This window comes from Lynx rufus, unplaced genomic scaffold (assembly GCF_022079265.1).
Source record: "Lynx rufus isolate CCGP_SWC_20201006 ecotype Redwood Valley unplaced genomic scaffold, mLynRuf1.p SCAF_6, whole genome shotgun sequence".
Classification (NCBI taxonomy): Eukaryota; Metazoa; Chordata; class Mammalia; order Carnivora; family Felidae; genus Lynx; species Lynx rufus.
In genome coordinates, this window is record NW_025814878.1 from 5,954,424 (window position 1) to 5,979,455 (window position 25,032).

A 25,032-nucleotide genomic window follows, 5' to 3' on the forward strand; every position below is an offset into this window, starting at 1 on the left:
GAACCAGGAGGCCTGCTTTACTTCATGAAAAACCTCCTGCCTGGAAGTGGTTATGCATTCATAAACATTATTCTAAATTGTTCCACCAGCCCACTATCTCTGCACCTAAACATACCATTCCTGGAACCGCTTTCATTCACCATGGTTTCTCAAAGACTGCCCACAGTGGGAATATGGCCACACAGACAGACCCCCCCTCAGGAGCCCTTGAGGTTTTGGCCCTTGAGCATGCATTTTCCTACTTCTCCAACCCTACTCTTCATTTTTCCACCTGTTAAAACCTCCTCATTTTTCAGGACTCTGAGAAGTCTGTATCCTAAGCCCCCCACACCCTGGTTTCTTCGCAGCAAGTTACGTTCTCACTAACATGGTACATGGAATACTAGATGTACGAAGTCGTCCATTGAATTTCATTTATTTCCACTAAAAGATGAAGGCCTTGAATGCAAGAACTGAGAATAACCATTTCTCTCTTGTTTGGCCTAGGGTGTGGCCTGTGTTAGATTTACAGTTAATATTTAATGAATGAGGGGCGCCTGGGTGGCTCAGTCTGTTAAGCATCTGACTTTTGGTTTTGGCTCAGGTCATGATCTCATGGTTCATGAGTTCGAGCCCCATGTCAGGGTCCGTGCTGATGGCATGGAAACTGCTTGGGATTCTCTCTCCCTGTCTCTCTCTGCCCTTTCCCTGCTCATTAACTCTCTCTCTCTCTCTCTCTCTCCTCCCCCCCCCAAAATAAATAAATAAACTCTAAAAAAAAACATTAAAAAATATTTGATGAATGAACATGTAGATAAAACCGTTTTAAAACAGGTGCTTTATGGCTTCTTCGATTTCTTATACTTTGATTTCTTTCAAAATATTTGCTCTAAAATATCTTTCCCTTTGGAACACAATTTTCCTTGCCGGAGAAGCCTTAGCAGAATTGAAACTGAAGAGCCGTGCTTCCTTCTGTCATCTGTTAGCATCGTACCATCTGCTCCAAGCAGAGGGCCTCTCTGTTTCTTTCTTGCTCCAAACATAGCTTTAAAGGGTCTTTTTGTTGTCTTTGGCATTTTTTGCAAACCTCAGCTTATTCTGGGCATCACCCTCCAGAAATCGTTTTTCTAAGTCTGCACCATTCATTATTCAGGTTCAATGCCTTTCCATCTTGTGGGTGTCCTTTTTCCAACATAGCTCATCAGATGGCTCCTGGACAGTCATGGTCACATGAAGTCATGTAGACAATCCCTTGTCCTTTTTCAACAGGATCCTTTGTGATTATGTTGTTATGATTTCATTTATAGAAAAGCAGAGTTTTCTTTCCTCTTATATGATCTTTGGCCATAAAGTAATATCCATATTTCTAACCAATATTTAAAATTGATTTCCAACAACCTGCGACCAATGTTGTTCTTGGCTATCACCAATTTTTTCTCCCAATGTTTATACCATTTCTAGCTTGTTTTTTTCCTTTTTGTCCAATTTTAGAATTATCTGTAAAGCCCAGAAGACATAAGTCATGATCCTACTTTGACTACATAAATGCTACCTGAGCATTTTTTTTTTATTGAGTGCCTCAGTTTCTTCATCTGTAAAAGAGATAAAAATTGTACCTACGTAAGTGTCGATTTCTCTCATACAACTAGCTTCTCTTACATAACAGGTGTTTATAACGGGAGTTCTCAACTAGGGCAGTTTTGTTCCACAAGGGACATTTCGCTCGTCTGGAGACATTTTGTTTTTCACAACTGGGGGGAGTTGCTACTGACATCTAGTGGATAGAGGCCAGGAATGCGGCGAAACATCCCATAACAAAGAATCATCAGGCCAAAACGTCAATGGTGCCAAGGTTGAGAACCTCTGGAGATGAAACCTTATGAAAACAAGAGTCGTGTTGACCATAATCGCTATTGTATCCCTGGCACCTAGCACAGTGTCTGGCACGTTGTGGGTGTGCAGTAAGTGTGAAATGAATATCAGTGCTAGACAAAGGTCTGCAGCTGCCTGATTTCACATCTCGGGAGGGCAGTTACAAATGGCTTTAAAAAAACAATAATGAATCATACATTCATCAACCACCATTCGGTATCCTGTGCATAGAAAGGTCTGCCCAAAACCTGAAAGAAGAGAAGCAACTAGGTAACTTCAAACATACTTACCCAGGGTGTGCTGTTGCAATAGCTCTTGCACTGGTTGGGGAGTGGGAGGGTAGGGTGGAAGAGGCTCTGATTTGCAGTGTCATCCACGTTCTCTAGTGTAAACACTCCCATCATGGATGTTTTCAAGTTACCAATGTGATATCACTGAACTGGTAGTTGGGGAAAGTTGCCCACAATGAGCTCATGTGAGCAATTTCAAGTCAGTTCCGGTATCCACTGTGTTTGTCCTGAGCTTTCCCTCTGTCCTCTTGTTAGTATTGTACCCACCTGTACACTGTGATTCGCATCCTACCTTCAGGGGCCTTCGCCACACCCTTGGGTCCTCTGTAAGTCTGAGATTAATGGAACCAAAATAACTATGGCTGACCCACAGGTTTTTGTGGGCACAAGAACTCCATGATGTTTTCCACCTGGAGTTAAAAGAAAGCTACGCATTTGCTCTGGGCCCTTTGACATTCTGATGGCAAAATTCCAAATGTTTTTCCACCAACAAAAACATCTTTAAACCATTCTTTAAAGCTATGTTAAACCCGCAAACATCAACCATTAAAAGTACAAGTATAATCATGTACTAAATAATAAGTAAGTGCCTTAAAAGGACCAACATGGTTTATAAAGCTCCTCCACTTTCTCTCTGTGGTGACGAGTTCAAGCCCACACCATGAATTCGATTTAGGGGGTCAGTGGATGGAAATTCAGGGGAAATATGAAGTCTGTGCCTTGATGAATCACACAGATAAATGTCTCCTTGTCTCCTTGTCTGTGTGTAGAGACACGCACTATGCCTCATCAAATAAAACCTTGATTATTCAACAGCAGGAGAAATTAAACAATTTTTTGTTAAAGTAAAGATTATTTTACTCAAGTGTCTCTAAATTTCTAAGAGCTTTTAAGTTGTAGAGCTAAAAAAAATTTCAGGAACTATCAAGTTTATCTCCTAGATTTTATAAATGTATATGTACTTTTCACTAGCGCTTCTCGGAAAACAGAATTTAATCAACACAACATGGACATCGTGGCTTTGGCCATTTAAATTTAGTGAAATTAACAACAGATCCTTCTCTTCATCGCTTGGGGTAAGGAGTGACCGTAGAGAGATTTTCATGAGATTTGGAAGTCAGAAGACAAGCACAGCCATTATTCTGAAGGGTACTGGTCTGCATTTTACCCACGTTGTCACTGGCCTTCTGCCCCACCTCAGTGGCAAAATCCAGCAGTCATGCCCACAGGTCCCTGGACTTTTGCTCTATTGCCTCCTTTAGGTTATCTGGTCTGGGGCCAGGTATGTGTGCTGCTTTGGGACAAAGAGGGCTCTTTGTCATCAAGGTTGGATGTGATAAGGAGCACAGGTTCCGGTTTGTCCCCATGGGTTCCAAAGTTTCCTTGAAGGTTTTGACTTGCCCTCTCTCACTCCCACTTTACGTCTAGATTTGCTTCCTGCCTACTGTCCCTGCAAATCTACAGCAAACTCAGGTTCTCCACAATAGCATCTTCCATATTCTTTTCCAACATTCCCTATTCTATGTAACGCATAATGGTCTGTCTTCCTGATTGAGAACTAACCTATGCAATAGATTTACATGATTATTGGTTCATAGGTATTCTCTCCCTCTAACACATAGCAGTAGGTATCCTACCCATATCCCTTCACCTTACGCCAAAGATAACTTGCACACTGCTCTTGTGTACTATGGTTCCATGCATCTGTTTACCAGAATGGTTTCTTTGGCCACAGGAGTATGCTTGGATCACAAATGGGGGGAAGGCAGAAGCGTTCGGAAGTTAACACCACAGGAGTAACTCTCAAACAAATAGAGTTGGAATTTGATCGATAGTTCCCCAGCTTCCTCGCCCTGCCACAGGATAATTCTGAGGTGTGTTCCTCAGTTTTTATAAGAGTCCCCATTGGACTTACACTCCAACTTCCCCCTGTGGTAATGTGCTCATTGTCCATTCCTGCCTCCCTTCACTCCAACACAGCACTGTTGGGATCACCTTCCAAACTATCCACTCGACTCCCACATCTTTCCTTCAAGGTCTGCTTTTGTTGAAACCCAAACTAATACAACATCTAAGTGTCTTTATATTCTGCTTTAAAAGGAGGAACATTCCCTTGTGAAGTGAAAAAGTGAAACAGCCATCTTACAGTATCGCACGGTCATCATTTTATTACAGCTCCTTGTAGAGAATGTAAGGCACAGTTCCCAACATTTTCCAAAGAAGAGCTAATTAATTTTTGTCCCAGGGCCCATAGATTACATATTTCCCTCTTGTGCAAACCATGAATGTATTGACCATGAAGGTATTGACACCACACCTTCTTCCAGGTGTGGAATGATCACGTTACAACCATCGGCTGTATGTCAGGGCTTGACAAGGTGGTGAAAATCACTTGGACAACGAGGAAGTGGATGTCCAGATCCCAAGCTACATCATAACCAAATCTGTGTAAAGGCTAACTAGACAAAAACAGCCTGAATTTCTACTTTCCCCACAACACAATGTTTTTATAAATACATTTACAGGCTTTTCCTACCTTTTTTTCCTAAAAAAAAAAAAAATCCACTAAGTACCATGGAAATTTGTTGAATTTCCAAGTAGCTGAGGTATTGCTCCTCATATATAACAGAAATCAGAATTATTTTAGCTAGTTCTTCCAAATATAAGATATTACCAGGAAAACTATCACCATGTAGAAGTCAATGATACAGACTAGGTTTGAAAGGAATACTTAACAATAACAAAGGTAGATGTCGAAATGATTCTCTTACGTTCTCCTATTTTCTTCCTGGTTTCTCTTTTTGAGCCAGTGACAATCCTAACAATTTTGTTAAACCAATAAAGGAAAGAAGCCAAGTGGTAGGTGATGATCCGGAAAATACATGGGATGGGGCTGCTGGCCCAGCACCAACGAATCATCTGTTTCAGTGGATACATAACATCCTGGCCCCAAAAAAGAAAAGACTTTACAGCCAACATTCAACTATAGATAAAAGATGGAAGTCACCATTTAATAACCTGCCGCATTTCCCAGATAATTTCTATGGAAGTAGAAGGCAGGTGTTTTTGCAATCACATACCAGCAGAGTCAAAAACAAATTTGGATTGGAAAGTAGAAACTGGCACGAACTATCAATATGCTTCTCGCTCCGTTAAAAAAAAAAAAAGGATTGCAAAAGTTTGTTTCTTTGTTTGTTTTCCCAAGAGAGATTCTAACACTACATAAGCAAAGTCCCCTGTGGGTGAATTATCTGGCAGAAAAGTTCAGAAAAGATAAGTTTTCATTATTGAAGCAATATATGTCACATTAGTCATCCGCAAAAATTGAGCAAACATGGGTTTAAATTAACGTCCAAGAGTCACTCAAATATATTTAGATTAAATGAACTGATACTTGTTTCTTTAGATAACTAAAACAGATGTTTCACACTCCTCTGACTTCTTCTGAACAACGCATGTGACAATTATATCCTTTCCTTCTATGAAATCCAACTATACTTTCTAAACACAACAGGAATAGTATAAATGTTATAATGAGTCAGCGCTTAAGTGTATCACTGGGAAATCATTTGAGTGTAGAAAAAGAGAACGGTGTATAATAAGAGAAATTCAGCTTTATTGTGTTAGATTGTGTCGTATTAGGACTATTCAGATTCTCTGTTTTGCAAAAGATTTAGAATCTTAATTCGCCAGCCTGTTATAATCATGCACATAGAAATTATTTTACTTAATTTACAGAGCGAAATTTGTTTTGCAAAACAAAAAAGAGAACGTCCAATACAACTGGAATGCACTGTACATAGAAGAATTATTTGAGGGATGTCCCTTGTAATTGCACCAGTTTTAATTTATAGTATCCATTTATTATTTCCACTGTTTTGCTTTCTGAGAAAAGTTTTATGCTCTGCAGAATTTCAGTGCAGTGAGGCAGGTCTGGTATTATTTTCTGTTGCTACTATGTTACAGCCAATCTTTTTTATTTATGTTAAACTATTGTTTCAGATGAATCTTAGTTTTCTTCAATACTGTGGCTCACTCTTGCAGAAGTATATGCAAATTTTTTTTTATTTTGTGAGAAATAGAAGGGAAAATGATGCATTATGCTACTCTTGCAAAAAAAAAAAATCATTAGCTCTTGCCAAAAGCAAAGCAGTTAGTTGATCTCTTGACATGCTACTGTGTATGATTACTAATTTTCTATCAAGCACTGTCCTATGATAAACAAAATGATCCTTCGATGATGCCAAAAGGCAGACAATGCTTTGATAACTCAGCAAGACTACCTCTAACTGCTTCCCAAAAGGGTCTTTTCAAGGAAACCACATCTATGGCTTTCTCAGAAATGCCAAGGATATAAGCATACCTCAGGCAGATTTCATTGTAACATTAATTAAATGATCCTCTCAATCACTAATTAATTATAGAATCATAGAATGATAGGGTTGAAAGGGACCTTGAGAGATCAACGGAGTCAGCATACCCATCCTCTATAGGGACCGTGTGTAAACTATTCCAGACCCAGGGAAACTATCATTTTTTTTCAAATCTTAGCAAGGAGATTGTAGACACAATCTCCTTTCACCATCTAGTCCAAGGATGAATGCACATGTCATGAGAAAATCCTTCTAATAGACACTTTAGTTGCCTGAGCACACACCTGGAGCCCATCCCCTAGGCCAGTCAGTATTTTTTGCTTCCCTGGGGACTCCAGGCTAATTATGCCCCCTGCTTGTCACTTATGAGGAGCACTTTCTTTTTCTAACTTTCCAGCTGTCACTGGTTAGTCTAAATTCTCTTAAAGTTTTCCAGGGTGTTCTTCATTTCTGGAACTTGTGTTTGGAAAATGTGAAGATCTGATCACCGCAGGATGGAAGAATAAAACCCTCTCTAGGCCCCATTCTACAGCCAGAGAAATTCATTTGAATGGCCCATTCTGCTTACCAGGAACAGTGGAGGAGAGTAGCTTTACATGCCAGCTCTATTTCAAAAGAAGAGAAGAGAGAAACAATGGGGCAGGAAACAAGTTTTAACTTAGCCAAACAACTCCCAAGGCGCGTGAATGTTCTAAATTGATATATTTAAGAAACTGTAAAAAATCCCCCCAAAAAGAAACTTCAAAGAAAATTATGCTTATCTACATCATAGAAGGTTTGAACAACCATACCAACCACATTCACCTAATTGACACTTACAGAACACTATTTCTAGATTGAAATAGTAAAGCTGAGGTTTTCAGCACAGAAAGGAATTAAATTAGCAATCAATAATAATAAAATACCCAGGAAAATCTCAAGATATTCAGAAAACAAAAATCATACTCCATTTGCTTAAATTTTCTTTAAGTAATCTCTACACCCAGCATGGGGCTTGAACTCACACCCCCCCACATCAAGAATCGCATGCTCTACTGACTGGGCCAGCCAGGTGCCCTGCGGAAATCATGCTCCTAAATAATTCACGGATTAATAAGGAAATCCCGAAATCTAAACATACGTTGAACTGAATAACAAAGATACAGCAGACCAAAATATGGGGGATAGAACAAAGATGGGGATAGTAATATTGAGAAGGAAATATATCGCTGTAAATGTTCATATTTGAAAAGCAAAAAGACCCAAATCAATGACCTAAGATTCTAACAAAACAGTTTAGAAAAAAATAAGGGGAACAAAAGACAAAATATGTAGGGGCGCCCGGATGGCTCAATCGGTTAAGCGTCCTACTCTAGATGTTGGCTCAGGTCATGAGCTCGGGGTTGGCGAATGTGAGCCCTGCTGTGTCACATCATCAGCATCAGCGACATCGCAGAGCCTGCTTGGGATCCTCTGTCTCCCTCTCTCTCTGCCCCTCCCCGCCTACAATTGTTTTCTGTCTCTCTCTTAAAAAAATAAAAATAAAAAAACATTTTTTAAGCAGACAAAATAAGTAGAAAGAATAAAATAATGAAGATGATATTAAAAGCAGCACAACAGAAAATGGGCAAAGGAAGGGAAACAAAACTAATTTCTGAAAAAAATTAACAAAATTAACAAACTCAGATTGATCAAGAGAAAGAAAACAAATCGCTAATATCAGGAATAAAAAATGAGTTATCAATTCAGATCTTGCAGATATTGAAAATAATTTTTTATTTTTTTAAGTATATTTATTCATTTCAAGGGAGACAGAAAAGCAAGTAGGGGAGGGGCAGAGAGAGAGGGAGAGGGAGAGAATCCCAAGCAGGCTCTGCACTGTCAGCACAGAACCCGATGAGGGGCTTGAACCTATGAAACACAAGACCAGGACCTGAGCTGAAACCAAGAGTCAGACACTTAACCGACTGAGCCACCCAGGTGCCCTTAAAAAGAATTATTTAAATGTCAATAAATTTGACAACTTAGATGAAATGGACAATGGCTTGGAAAATACAAGTATGTATAAAATGACATTTATAATATGACATTTATAAAAATCACAAAAAACAAAACAGAAAACCTGAATATCCCTATATCAATTAAAGTAACTGAATTCATTATAAAAATTTCAACGACGAAAAAAAATAGACAAAAATAATTTTACTGGTGAATCCTATCAAACATTGAGGAAGAAAAATAAGACCCATCTTATACGTTTTCAAAACACAAAAGGAAGAAACACTGACAAACTCATTTTCTGGGGCTATTAACCTAAAACATTATGGGCCAGTATCTCTCATGAACATAGACACAAAAATCCCCTGAAAAATATAAGCAAATAGAAACCAATAATGTATCAAAAATATAATACATTATTACAAGTAGGTTTATCCAGCAATTCAAGGCTGGTTGAATATTTTTTAAAATGTAACCTACTCTACTAAATAGCAAAGGGGAAAATTCATATTATCAGTCCAGTAGATGCAGGAAAAACAACCAACAGAATTCAACACAGTTAAAATTTTCAGCAAACTGGGAATAGAAAGGTACACTGTCCATCCGATTTAAAAAAAGAAAATAGACACAGCTAATATCATATTTAATGGCAAAAATATTGAACATTTCCCCTAAAATCACTAATAAAGCACAGATATTCATTTTTACCACTTCTATTAAATATCATAATTGAGGTTTAAGTCATTGCAGTTAGGCAAAAAACAAATATAAGTCATACCAATCAGAAAAGAAGAAGTAAATCTGTTCCTATTTTCAAAAATCCCAAAGGATCTACAAAACACTTACAAACCTAAGTGGAAAGATATAACATGTTCATGGATTAGAAAACTCAATATCACTAAGCTATCTCTGATAGCTAAAATCATCTATGAATTTAATACAATATCAATCAACCCTGTATTTTTCTAGAAATTGTCGAGCTAATTTTAAAATACATGCGGAAATAAAAGAACCTAGAATAGCCTAGGAAATTATTCAAAGGAAGAACACAATTGGAGGACTTACTCAATACGATAAAAAAGCTTTCTTATAAAGCTACAATAATCAAGACAGTTTGGAATTAGCAAACAGATAAATGTAGACATAATAAAATACAACTAAGGGCGTAAGTACATCCACGTATATACTGTCAATTACTTTGTGGTAAAACCAAGGCAATTCAATGAAGCAAGGAGTCTTTTTATTAAATGTTGTCGAAACAGCTGGATAATCCATTTTTTAAAAATGAGCATTGAACTTTACTTCCCACAATGCATAAAACCCCCCTGAAAATGGATCATAGACTCAAATGTAAAACCTAATAATATGAAACTTCTACAAAAACCAAGGAAGAAGGTCTTTGTGACCTTGGAATACGTAAAGATTTGTTGGGTCACAAATTCCACAATCCATAAAAATATTTGAAAATTTTGACCTCATCAAAATGAAAAGCTTTAGATCTTCAAATGACTGATACTATCAAGCAAACAAAAGGGCAAGCCACAGTTTTGGAGAAAATACTTAGAAAATGCACCCGAGACAAAAGACATCTGTTTAGAACACTGTGCATAAAAAATGCTCGCGTTCAATAGTAAATCAAACAGTTTAACCCAGTTTGGGGAAAAAAAAAAGAGCAAAAGATTTGAAGACACTTCCTCAAAAGACAATAGAAGAGGGGCCAAGAAACACATGAAAAGATATTTAAAATCATCGGTCACGTGGGGAAATTTGAATTAAAATCAAAACGTGATATTGTCAAAATCTGGGAAGCCTGAAGACACAAAGCAAAGGCGGGCCTGGGGAGCCACTGGAACTGGCATAATTTAAATATGTGAAGTTCATTGCAGGTAAATTATCCTTTGATTAAATTGGGAAACACCTGTAAGCTAGCCGGTCCTGGACAAGTAATGATCCGGTGTAACCAAGATTAACAAAAATATATATTAAAGAGCCCGAGGAACACAACCAAAACAAATCATTGTAAACAGGAGGTATTCTGACGTTGCTCAGCTACACAGACAAAATAAAGCCGCGGGGCTGAAACGCTCACATGAGTGGTTTTACTGTTTGGGCTCAGTGTTCACACAGAAGGTCCATGCTGTTTATATTTCGGATGGGAACACTACAAACTGTGACTCGTTCTGCTGTCGGGATCCTCAGTGTGACGGTAGTGGAACCACAGGGCTCGACATCATTCTCTGGCAGGAAACAGATCTGCGACAAAAACGACACTTCTATTTATTGTACAGATGTTAACTTCATTAAACTGAAGACATTCTCCTCCGTCTATGCATTGTGTGAGCAATACTTCAGCCCTAATAAATGACCTATTTGACACGCAATCAGACAATTAAGTGGATTAAAAACCTGTAATAAAATAAAAATTATAGTGGTGGATGCCGGTTCCCTTTGGGTGGTTTTTTTTTTTTTTTTTAGGAATTTTTAATTTTTTCTTTTTGCCTCACTGATACAGAATTGTTTATATAAACAAAATACACGCATACAAAAATATTTTAACCCGTATTAATGAAGACAAAGGGCCTCCTGAGAAAACAGTGGCCAAGGATCAAGCAACTTAAAATTTGTTTTAATTTGTATTCTTCTGGAAAAGACAGAAAAAAGATTTTCTCATTTCCATATCAGTGAAGATTCAGTATTCACTGGTCAGACAAACAAATTACTTTATATTGAGATGCTAATTAGGCCTTTAGTGCATATTACTCACACCTAGTGTGATAGCTAAATCTTATGAATGAAGAGGACAGAAAAAGCTTAAAGGTTGAGAATAAACATAACAAAACTATTGTGACCGTGAGCTTGACATAGTAGAATGTATCATGGGCATCTCAAGCTATCAGCTGGCTGCTTTCCTACCTCAAATGTCATCTACCAATAATCACCATGGACCTCCCAGAATAGACTTTGAGATGCTTTCGGCTGACTTTGTGATTTGAGTAGACAGTGTGTCATAGGGATGGTGAGAATGGAATAAAAGCAACAGACATGCTACACCGTGACAGCAGGTGCAATTTGCGAGCCTAAGCTGGTGGCACAGGTATGTAGAAAACAAAATATGAAAAAGCCTACACCCTCCAAACCGGAGAATCTTCGCACAGATATAAGACTAACACCAAAGTTCACAGAAGAAAAAACACTTGGTCCTATTAACTGAGCCAAACCCCCAGCCCTAAACAGCCTGAGAAGATCAATCTTAAAATCCAGCTTTAGCACTGAAATGATTCAGAGCCAAGAATAAGGCAACTTAGAGAAAATGCATTCTTCCAAAGTGCTGGATATCTGGAATTCCTTTAGCTGGAGCATTGTTTTTATTCCGCAGTTAGAATTTCAATGCGTGGTTCAGAGACTCCTAATTATCTCCCGATATCTGACTTTCCTTATCTTCTACTATAATAGAGTCCCTGGTTTTAAGCGGGGAGCCTCCCTTACAGTTAGGCGTGTCCATTGGACTAACTTCTGGGATAGATGTGAAATGCGTGTAACTTACAGGAAGCTCCCAGAAGACAGAAGTATATTCTTCTCTTCCCCTGTCTTCCGTCCCTCTGGCCGGAATGCACGTGTGGACGGCTGGACACGAAACAGCTGTGTTACACAGAACATGCCCTTGGGAATGGCCACGCACAGCAGCAGAACGAGAAAAAAGGAAACTGAGTGCCTGAGGCTTTCATGGAGCAAAGCCACTGAAGCACCCCCACATGCCTACGTTTAGCCTTTACAGCAAAAGACACATTGGGGTGTCTGGGTGGCTCAGTCGGTCAAGGAGCTCTTGATTTTGGCTCAGGTCATGATCTCATAGTTATGACGTCGGGCTCTGCACTGGGTGTGGTCTGCTTAAGAGTCTCTCTCTCTCTCTCTCTCTCTTTCTGAATAAACTCCTATCTTGTTTAAGCTTCCTTTATTTGGGGGATTGCTCTTATTTGCAGTGAAATCTAATCCTAAATCTGAAAAAACAAAAACAAAAAACCCACAAGCACAAAGTACTCGAATGAGTTAAGAGACCGTCAGAAATAAGTGCCAGAAAATAACCCTTGATACTTTTACTCTTTGGGCTGGAAGAGGGCAGGAGAAGAAAGAAGGACTCTAATAAAAATTGGGAATGACAAGAAGAGAAAAGGAAGAATAGAAAAGGAAAGGTAAAAATTCTCAAGACAAGTTTCTGGGCTCTTAAGTTACATTCAGACAAGGAGTAGCTATGAACCAGTGTCTGGTTATGCCCCTTCCGTCTCTCCTAAGGGTGCTTTAAACATCTCTCTCATGAGGTTGTATGCATTGAATTTACACCAGTGACAACCACAGGTAAAAATGACCATGGGCTATCGTAAATTCTCATAAATACATTTGTATATGTTATAGAAGTGACATCAGAATTAAATGTATAGATTCTGTAGTCATTCTGGCTTGGTTTGAATCACGGCTCTATCATGCACATCTGTGTGATTTGGGGCAAGGTACTTACCCTCTCTGAGCCTTGGTCTCCTCGTTGTAAGTGACGTTAATAACAGTACCAACTATTAACTAAAAAAGACAAACTTACCTATAAAGCCCTCTAGAAATGTCTAGCATAAAGTGTTTAAAAACGTCTCAACATTACTTGCTGATAATAATATTGAATTACCAGTACATTTCTCAGCTTCCGGGGAACAATTAAGCTCCTAGAATCCCATTTCCCCCTCAGTCAAATGTAACTCTCCTCCTTTCCACCCTACCTCCATCCCAGGCACAGCCATGTGGGTACAAAGGACCCAGCAGAAGACTCAAGGCCCTCTGGGTTGGGGAAGCCATAAGATGGGAACAATCTGAATAAAGAAGCAATCTGGGGAAGGCTATCTACCAAAGTCACTGCACTCTGCGTGAGCAAGAAACTTTTCGTTGTGTTTATGCACTGAGCTTTGGAGGCTTGTTTCTTATATCGTATGACTTTACCTGCTTTAACTCATTGCATTAGTTTTCTGGGGCTGCTATGACAAAGCATCTGAGTGGCTTTACAACAGAAAATATATTTTCTTACAGTTCTGGGGGCTGGAAGTCCAAGGTCAAGGCACTAGCAGGGCCTTGTTCCCTCTGAAGGCTCTAGGGAAGGATCTGTTCAGACACATCTCCCAGCTTCTGGTAGTTCTTGGGGTGTAGCAGGATCATTTCAATCTTCACATAACTCCTAGCCCCACAGCGCCATATGAAGACTGTTTGTCTGTATCCAAAGTTTCCCCTTTGATAAGGACACCGATCATATCGGGGTAGAGGCCACTCTCATGACCTCATTTTGACTTGATTACCTCTGTCAACACCCTATCTCCAAATGAGGTCATGTTCTGAGATAGTAGGGGTTAGGACGCCAACCTTCCTTTTCTGGGGGACACAATTCCACCCATAAAACTAATACAAATAGCTGATTTCCTAATTCTACAAATCAGCAAAAAAGAGATACCAGAAATGAAACCGATCATCTTCTTCCCTGGTTATTGTTATACTAGAGAAAATCTTAAACTAGTTGCCCACCTACCAAAGTCACTTTTTGGCAATGATTTACTCTGCGCATTGATATATAGCCATAGCTTTCTCTTCAGTCTACAGATACATATAATGCTATAAGCCTCTCGGTGGTGTGGACCAGCCATTTACTGGTCATTCCAGTCTCAAAGAATGATAATAAGGCTCTAAGAAACACTTCAGGAAGAAGTTTTATAGCAATAATTAGTATGTCTTTCATATCTGTTATAGAAAAATGTTATACAGCTAGCAATTTCTATATAAAAATAGTATCAAACGTGCACAATCCTAATGAAATTATTTCCTGTCACAAGAATAAAAGTAAAGAAAAGAATGGATAAAATATGACTCAATATAAGCGCTCAAACTCAAGGAGGCCACAATGTTAAGTGGTATATGGGTAACTCATACCCATGTCAGGTATCATATCCAATATACATTGTAAGGAAATGGGGAAAAAGGAGTTTCTGGAGAATAGGCACATATATTCGTTTACTCATTCTCTCTTGCTTTCATCAATAACTTTAGAGCCAACTTTCTTCTCCAGGAGATTGTCTTTCCTGCAATCTGTTCATAGTCTCGTGATAGTTTATGGCTCAAATGTCCATATTTGAAATATTTAACACTCCCCAGAAAGCTTTATTTTGTCGTTATCTTAACCTATAATGAAAATCAAAATAGCCCAAATAACTGCTTTACCTACCCGCAAACCAAAGAAGAGGCTAACAGCCAACTTATTCCTGTAATTCACTTTAGGAAAGACCAAGTGAAGAAAATTCAGGCCTTAGGCAGGCGATTGCATGGACCCATCACATTTTAAGTCTAATAACTTTTTCAGAAGCACAATAAAAGAGGAGCGAACCATTTTTATTTGAATGAAATCTACTTCCACAAAACATGGTATTACCAAACTACATCAAAGGCTATTCACAAAATACCCCAAGGATGGTTCTAACTTGAGGTTGTGAGAAAGACTTGAATCAGTGGTTCTGAAAGAAAGGCAAAAAGAATTTTATTTACAATGGAAAACATGTTGAAGGAAGAAAAGGGGAAAGCAATCACCGCCCCCCGCCCTTGTTTCTGGAAAAGAGGTTAGAGAACCCAGGGCGCCACACAGATTAGAATTTGCTGAATTTACATGTTGAGATAAAAGGCACAACACTTTCTAAAATCCTCTGCTTTTCCACAGATTTCTTGAGTGTAAATTAACTTGTAATATGTTAAGGCAACCACTAGTGTCTCTCTTGATCAAAGATCTGGTTTGGTTACTATAATAGTCAACTCTGAAGTGGGTTAGAAGACTGGAGAGGACTGTGGGATGGAGGGACGTCACTGGGTTTAGGCATAGAGTGGGCCAAATGGAATGAGAGGAAATCTGAAAAATGCTACCAGCTGTGGGGAATCTCCCCTTCTGAGCACAGTGACTCGTGATGTCACCTAGTGTGCCTTACATTTTAGGTCCCAGAATTTAGGATAGAAGAAATTAGCGTGAGAATGAACACTGGAGGGTCCTGATATAAATAACAACAAGAGGTTCAAGAAAATATCAGCTGAAACTATTTCAAGGTCATCACCTCCGGGCAAGAGCGGAAAACATTTTAGAAGCTGAACCAATGCGGAGAGAAAAATGAGAATTGTTCATGTTTTTTGCATACATTTCTTATACAACACAAATAAGGTTTTGAAAAAGCAGTTTTAGTACATAAACCTGCTTTTATTTATGACAGGTGTCTTTAGCTTCTCTCCGTATACTGCCTCCTCCCCTGGTACACATAGCCGTCTTCATCTTCTCTATTCTAAAAATATCTTCCCTCTTCAACGAGATTCCCTTGGTTTATCACACGGGCTTTTGCTTTGTTCATCGCCATTTCCAAATGAGACGGCCACACTTGCTTGATCCACGCCTAATTCTTCCTTCATCCTTTGCGATCAAACCTTTGCTAAGACTCTAATCTTGGCAGCCTCAAAGATAACCGCCCTTCCCATCAGCCGTCTCTCAGGACACCCTCGCCTCGACTTTAGAGCATTTTACACAGTCACTCTACTCCTCTTACCTTCTTCCCCTTGCCTTTGGTTTCAGAAATTCCTGGTTCTCTCAGTAGGTCTCCGATTATACTTTCTCACCCACTCCTACTGACACATCTTTATTTGATTCTTTCAACACAGACATTTCTTTCTGCCTTTTATACTTACCTTCTTGCAGTCCCTTCCAGATGACGACAAGCTTTCCCAGATCTGTACCTCTGCCTTCTAGAATTCAAATTCCTCATTATCAACTGCTGGCTGTACGCCTGTCTCCATGTAAATATTCTACCAACCCTCAAAGTTATGAAAGCATCCATACCTCAGTGAACACAGGCTTTGCCAATACTTCTGTTTAATCTTGTAGTTCCATGGTTGACTTCTTTTCCCCAACCAGTAGAGAGGCCAGCTTTTGTTCGCCGGTAGTTTCCTAGACAGACACCACCTTTACACGCTCAGCTACTTTCGACAATTTGCTTTGTTCATTCATTTATTCAGCAGATAACAGTGTTTATCATGCACAGGTGTTCCCAGCATTGAGTTACAATGTTAAAAATACCAGGTATGGTCTTTTCCATGATCTCTTTGTGATTGTTTGATTAAACGTCTGGAAAGAGTTTAAAAATAAATGAAAGTTTATAACTGTGATGCATACAATAGAGGTTATGCTATGTGGTGCCATTAAAATAATCAGGATTGGGGCGCCTGGGTGGCACAGTCGGTTAAGCGTCCGACTTCAGCCAGGTCACGATCTCGCGGTCCGTGAGTTCGAGCCCCGCGTCGGGCTCTGGGCTGATAGCTCAGAGCCTGGAGCCTGTTTCCGATTCTGTGTCTCCCTCTCCCTCTGCCCCTCCCCCGTTCATGCTCTGTCTCTCTCTGTCCCAAAAATAAATAAACGTTGAAAAAAATAAATAAATAAAAAAAATAAAATAATCAGGATATTCATCTCATCCAGAAAGTCAAGGAAGGTACCCCTGAGAGAGGATGACTTTTAGGAAAAGCAGATCACCAGGTAGATGCTGAAGGAAGGTGGAATCCAGGTAGGCTGGCTGGCTTCTCACATTCCCAGAGACCTTAACCATGACTCAGGGAATAACTGGTCCTTTGACAGTAACATTTAAGGTAAAAAGATTAGAACCTTCCTTCATTTTTAATTGCAAGTGTCTGAAAGCTTAAAACCGGTAGGCTATTTTGACGATCAGTGTTATGTGTCAACTTGGCTGGGCCGTGCACCACTCAGATATTTGGTCAAACATGATTCTGGGTATTTCTAGAATGGCATTTGGGATGAGACTAACATTGAAATCAGTGGGCTCAGTAAAACAGATTGCCTTCCCCGACATGGGTGAGCCTCACTTAAATAAAGCGCTGAATATTACAAAAAAGGCTGACCCTCCCCAAGTCAGAGAATTCTTCGTGTCAGCCATCAAACCTTTAGGTTCAAACTGAAACATGAGCTCTTACTGAGTCTCGAGCCAGCTGGGCCTTTGGACTGGAGCCTACATCATTGTCTTCCTGGCCTGCCAACTTGCCGGCTCACCCTGCAGATCGTGGAACTTTCTCGCCTCCGTAATCATGGAAGCCAATTCCATATATATACAGATAGTCCTGGTTGTATGAAGAGCCCTGACTCCTACAGCCACAAAGGTTTCTAATGAAATTTTCCAATGCAATTTCTCATTCTGTTTCTATGTTAACCCACTGTGTATAGAAGGCGAAAAGTCAATTACTGTACCAGTTCACACTGAGTGCACTTTCAGGAAACCTTATGTTTTTGTTTGGGAAAACATCTTGATGAATCTCCAGAGGTAGATAGGGAGACCCTATAGGAAAAGAGCTAGGCAACAAGCCATTGTAGGGAAACTACTTCACATGAAAAGAGGTTATTTTTGCTTCTGGGAAGGAATGGGAGGGCAGAAGTAGAGAAAGGAAGAGGAGGAGACAAGAATCATTGCGGAGGGAAGGGAGGCTGTGTGAACTGCAAGAAAAGAAGAGACTAAGAAGAAAACTCTGGTATGGGAACTGGAGAGATTTTAAGAATCAGATGCCCAGGGTTCAGTACTAAGTACTCACAGGAATTCATGGCTAACTCCAGGGTGTTCTCTTCTTTTCTCTTCCCAACAGAGCCCCATTTTGTTCTCATATCCAGTAGCCCTGCATTTCATGGGCCACTCCGAGGCTCATGCAGGAAATGTTGATCAGTCTAAGCCAGTCATTGTAATTATGTTTCTTGTTCCTGACTAATTTAGGCATCGACATGTGCCAAAGCCATGGCCCCTGAAAACGTAGTGCTCTTAAAAAAAAAAAAAAGCTGGGGCGCCTGGGTGGCCCAGTTGGTTAAGCTCTGACTTGGGCTCAGGTCATGATCTCATGGCTTGGGGTTCGAGCCCTACACCGGGCTCTGTACTGACAGCTTGGAGCCCGGAGCCTGCTTCGGATTCTGTGTCTCCGTCTCTCTCTGCCCCTCCCCTGCTCACTCTCTGTCTCTCCCTCTCTCTAAAAAGTAAATCAACATTAAAAGAAAGAAAGAAAGAAAGAAAGAAAGAAAGAAAGAAAGAAAGAAAGAAAAAGAGAAAAAAAAAAAGAAGCTGAATGCAGGACTTTCCCCTTCTTGCCTCAATATAGTCTGGACTTTGACAGCCGTAAACTTGAAAAATTCACCCATCCTAGAAATACTCTACCAAGGACTTTGTTACATGAGAAAAGAATTTCTTTGTTTTTCATTTTCATTCAGGTTTCCCGTTATTTGCGGCCAAAGACAACATAACTGAATCAGGTACCTGAAGAAAGATATGTGTAAGAACTGGTGAAAATACACTTGCTTAATATATTCTACACTGAAAATTTTATGACTCCTAAAACAATTTTTTCAAGCAATTTTTTCATGTTATCTATCAGGACATAATTTGTTAATCTCTTTAAGTATCCATGAAATAACAAAAGTGTAAGATACTTATCACTACGTATAAGTAAAAAACGTATATTACGTTTTTTAATGCCCCTAAAAAAGTAAGTAACAAATGGTATAAAAAGTATTTTACATTGGCAACCTTATAATATTCTGTGTATTGCTAGCTAAGAAAACCTGTATAAGGACACGAAGTTTGTCTTAACCTATTTTACTTCTAAAATTGAGTAAGAATTCCCCAAATTCCCAAAGTACTCTGATTCCCATCATTCTGTACCTCTAAATACTACTTCTCATTTTATTAGGAGGCGAGTATTATTCACATTCTATTAGTAATATATATTTTCAAGTTTTATTGAGTCTTATAAAGTTATAATTAGAAAAATAATAACATCACTGTGTTTTAGCTCCAGAGCTAAATAATCTGTTTATACTATTTCATGTCAACCTCATACCTTCCAATTTTTCAGATAAGACCCCAAGGTTTAGATTTAGAGTATCCACTTCCATATTCTAATAGTATAACCTAGGTCTATCTGTGTAAAGAGTTAGGAGTTATTAAAATAGCTAATACATTAAAGTTTTAAAAACCTCAAAATACCAATGTAACTAGAATTTTCTCCCAAATTGTTTTGGAAGGGACTGGAGGCTGGGCACATTATTTTCATTTATTTTGGAAAAATAATAATTTAAAAGCTACACATACAACCTGGTCTTTGTAAACCTCTGTTACTAACATTGATATGTTTGTAAAATAAACATAGAACAAAGGTGTTTTAAAGCATATTTAATAACACAATTCAGATAGAAAAATACTACTGAACTAAGAGGTAAGTTTATTGTGTTAATAGTATTAAATAGGCGTACCATCTCTGTACATCAGAAAATTCCGTGATGTTCAAATTTGGTTTTGTTCTGAAGAACTTCACTAGGTATTTGGTTCACCGTTCATCCAGAAGTTTTTCAACATTTTCTTTGAAATTTCTGGAGACTTAACTATAATTCTCAAACAACAAGAGTACACTTACACAGAATAAAAAAGAAAAAAAAGAAAAAGAAAAAACTCTCAGCCATGGTATGAATTCTTAAGAAGACATATTACTGAGCTGTTTCAATGAATGCCACACCTATTGTCTTCCATTGAGATTTTCCTCCAACAAATTAATGATAACAAACTTGAACTCTGCTGGAACACATTTATTGCAAAGTCTGGGGCTCTTACATAGATGGGTCCTGAACCATTTGTGTTGATGAAGTATGAACATTTCATATGCAAGAATTGTTTTCCTGCAGTAGCAAAACCCGTTCTATTCATCTAATTAAAAACAGTTTTTGGGGCGCCTGGGTGGCGCAGTCGGTTAAGCGTCCGACTTCAGCCAGGTCACGATCTCGCGGTCCGGGAGTTCGAGCCCCGCGTCGGGCTCTGGGCTGATGGCTCAGAGCCTGGAGCCTGTTTCCGATTCTGTGTCTCCCTCTCTCTCTGCCCCTCTCCCGTTCATGCTCTGTCTCTCTCTGTCCCAAAAATAAATAAACGTTGAAAAAAAAAATAAAAACAGGTTTTTATGGTAAATGCATAAAATTCAAAGTTAAAATTAAGGAGTCCCCAATTCTTAGTTTCAATATTTTTAATAAAAGGAGCAATACAATCTTAACAGAAATAGAAAAATGTGACATAAGTATAGACCTATCCAAAAAAAAAGCAATGAAATGGTTTGATAGAAGTTGCATTCAGTATGTGCATGCTGGTTATTAGAGATCACTATTTTCTTGCTAGGTTCTCATATTTAATCTCTTTACTTACTTTTAATGTAAAGTCTTGCCTATATATAACTGCCAACCAAAAAATTACAAGAAACTATAACCAAATTAACAAAAATAAACTTGAAAATAGAGAGAACATAGAGATAAAAACTGACTGATGATATCAACGCAAATGATCAGATAACTAGAAAACTAAACCCCACATTTTGGAATAATGTCTGGGATCGCATACTTTTATCTCTTCTTCCTCACAGAAACTCAATAAAATGGCAGCAAAGGGCATAAAAAAGGTATAAAACTACAAGAACCAAGCGAACAAGAAAAGGCAGAACAGTAAATAAAACAACCATTGGAAGATGTAAAGCAGGTGACTCAGTAAAATCTAGGAATCTATAACCTAGAAGCTTACAGAATAAAATATCAATGGGAAATGGACCAGGATACCTGGTATAATATTATTATATTAATAATAAAAATATTAGGGTGCAGAAGAACCAGGAATTGTAAAAGGTAAAGATGATGCCTGTTTATGAAAACAAGGGCATTCATGAAAAGTGTATATGTGGAATAGTTAGACCCCCAAGTGTCCCCTTATCCTAAAAACCAGGTGTGGCCCCTGCTCTCCACATGCACATAGGAACAGAGGAAACTAAAATTGAATCTGATGTAGAAATAAATATGAGGGAACCAGATGCCTGTATACCAGGCACAGTAAAAAGAAACAAACAAAGAAAAGGAAACAAACAAAAAAACAGCAATGAGGAGTGGACAGCAAAATAGGAGGACTAAGTAAAATTCTAAACATGAGGTAGTATAAATGTAATCCTTGTCTCCCATACTGCTCCAGGAAATAATAAGAAAGAGCACTTGGAAATGAAAATATATTGAAAATCAGTTTGATAATAAGAGAAAAAAGTAAAGCTTTGAAAATCTACCATAAAGACATGTGTAGACAATAGGATAGAATAGCTAACTACTGGAGGATTAGACCAAAGAGTGAGAAATTTGGTTGGTAGAAATTCTAAAATTAAACGGTAGAGTAAATGCAAGGGAAGAAATTGTTAAAGGAAAAAATACCAGAAAGTTTCACAGGACCACACAATTAAAAGATACAACTGCCCAATATCAAGAAAACTAAGAGGCCCACACTAAAGACACTTAATAAGATTTTATAACATTGAAGGGAAAAGCAAATATCCTAAAATTCTCCAGAGAGTGAAACAAAGACCCAGTGAAGACCCAAGAATTTTAAATATGCACAAAAATGTTTATAACATCTTTACTCAGAAAAGGGGAGAAACTAGAAATAGTCTAAATGCCCATTTTGTCCATGGGCATTATTAATTCTGGCAAATAAAAAAATCGAGTGAATGCTACATGCAACATAGATGGATCTTAGAGGCATAATGTTGAGCATAGTATGCCAAATACAGAAAATTGTATACCATATGATTTCATTCATATGATATACAAACAGGCAAAGTCAAAATAACAGTTGAGTTTAGGGGTCAGGAATGATTTACTAATAAAAACACAGGGAACCTTCTGGGGCTGAGGCTAGAAATGTCCTGTGTATACTTGATCTTCGTAGGTGGCTCCTGCTATATGTAAAAACCCATCAAGTTCTACATTTAAGAGTACTGGATATAGAATATACCTCAATAAGCTTTGCTTTTAAAATAACCAAAAAAAATAATAATAAGAAGAAGAAGAATTCCTTTGAACTTCTTGACAGCATCACTGAAAACAAGAAGATGAACTAATGTATTCAAAATCCTGAGGGAAAGCAAGTTGCAAGTTAGAATTCTATACCCATCAAAACTATCAATATAAAATAGGGAAAGCCTCAAAGAGTACTTCCTATGTATCCTCACTTAAAAAAATTCAGGAGGATGTGCATCACAAAAATAAAGTAATGAACCAAAGAAGAGAAAGACTCAGGATCCAAGAAACAGGATCAATGTAGGAGAGTGTTAAGGGATTTCTCAAAATGAAAGAAAAATAAAGTGATGAGATGATACCTATGTTGCAGGTCCAGGCTATGCTACAGTCCTGGTTGGAGCAGAAGGATAAGAGAAGTAGCCAGAGAAAGGAAATTGAAGAAGTAATTTTTTTGATGTGTTGATCATGGAGCATTGGAGAATAATGGGCAGTAGGTAAACAGAAAACTAAGCAAAAAAATAAAATCATGTCAATGAGGCAATCCACATAATCTCCTTCCCTCCTGAGAAGAACCTAAGAAGAAAAAGAGGAAAATATCATACTATACAACTGGATTAGGAGTGAAAAACATTGAAATAGTCATAATATAAATATTGAACAGTGTTTAAAAAAAGATATAACTACATTGGCAAGGTAAGCAATGTAATAAGTATGAGAGTTAAATCCTCATCTACCCATTGGTAGTAACTAAATTAATGAGTAAAGATGGCAGTTTAGTTATACTATTTTGAAATATTAACATAAAAGACATAAAAATTGAAAGAAGTCGCCTTAGGGAACATGCTTTAAAATTGTGTAAAAAAAAAAACCTACTGCTTTTGGTTATTGGTATTGTTTGATGTTTAAAACATGTTGATATTATAATCAGGACATAAAAATAAAAGATGGGAAGTTTAAAACCAATTTTTTTGAAAGAGTTTTGGTAGAACGTTTTATGAGTGAGTCATATATAACTTACTTGGGACAAAACTTTCTTTTTTTTTTTTTTTAATTTGAAGTCTTTCAAACACAGTTAGCTTTCTAATTCGCCCTGATAACAAAACTTCGAAAGGAAAATTTCACTTATTAATAGATACACATGTGAAATAAAAATATTAACAAATCAAATCTAGAACCGTATAGTAATAATGTACTAGAACTAGAAAGGATTTATTCCAAGATGATTCAACACCAGTATTTAATGCTGTTTATTGCATTTTAAAACTGTAAAAGAAAAGCTAGTATAATTAGTATGCGAAGACAATGTGTCAAATTAAATTTAGTCATTTTTGTTTTCTCAGTAAAAAACAAGTAAACTAAATGTTGAGGAATATTTTCTAAACACAAGAAAATATATTTCCCAGGAGCGCTTGGGTGGCTTAGTTGGTTAAGCAACTGACACTTCATCTCAACTCACGTCATGACCTCATGGTTTCATGAGTTGGAGCCCTGTGGGATTCTCTCCCTCTCTCTGCCCGCCTCTCTCAAAATAAATAAATATACATTAAAACATTTTTTTCCAGAAACTAATAGCAAATGTATTAAAATAGGTACATTACTGTGAAATGAGAAATGAGAACAGGGATACCCATTAACCGACATTATTATTTAACATTGACGTCCTGGTGCTAGCTAATTCAGTAAGATGAAGAAACAAAATCCCTGTAAACATAGCTAGAGGACAGAAATCATCCTTATTTGCAGGTATGATTGTATCTAGAAAATCTACACGACTCAATGTCTATTAATATTGATGATACAGTTAATAAGGGGGCAGCGGGAGACAGGTCTTCACAGGTCTCGTGTTTCTGCCTGTCTTGCAAACTGAGGCACTGACAGCTTTCGTTCCAGGCTATCTTTTCAAGGATGGGTGACTAGCAAACAGCTTTGGAAGACAGAGATGGTATCTCTCTCCGAAACAGAAAGCAGGTTGGCTTACTGTCCAGTAAAATCAAAATAACATCTTTCTCCAGAGCAAAGGTCAGGCAGGTTTGTTTGCTGCTCATTATAAAAGCTCAAGCTTGCTCAGCTGTGATGCAAACCCACTGTGTGCAGCATCCCTCCTGGCCACTCCAGGTCTTCCCTGCACGAGGGGAGGAAGGCTGAACAGCTGTGAATAGGAAGTTCATACTCTTTGCTGTGCTGTGAATAATAAGTCCTTCACCTCTGATCCAGGAGCTAAAGCTGGAGAGACAATTAGTGTCCTCAGCGGTGGAGATATCTGAAAGAAACAGAGACCACCCATGTCCAGGAGACGAGTCATTAAAACCTCCGGCAAGGTATTTCTTTCTCCCTCCTTTTGAAGGTGTTTCAGTGAGCCTCAAATAGACTGCCTTGTCTGCCCAGCAGTGTGTGAAAACAGATAAAGCAAAGGTCTGGCAGGGACACTCCAACTAAAAAAGGAGCAAGTAGCAAGAATCGCCAAACAATTTATAAAAAACCAGCTCCATTACAAGAAAATGAAAACGTACGGCCAAGAAAACATTTTGTAAGGCAAACAGAACAAGCCTTTAGAACGAATATACTGAAGAGCCTCATATTTGTGAGACTATTTTTTAAAGCTCAAGTAAATTGAATGAAATTTAAAATTCAGTCGCGAAGAGAT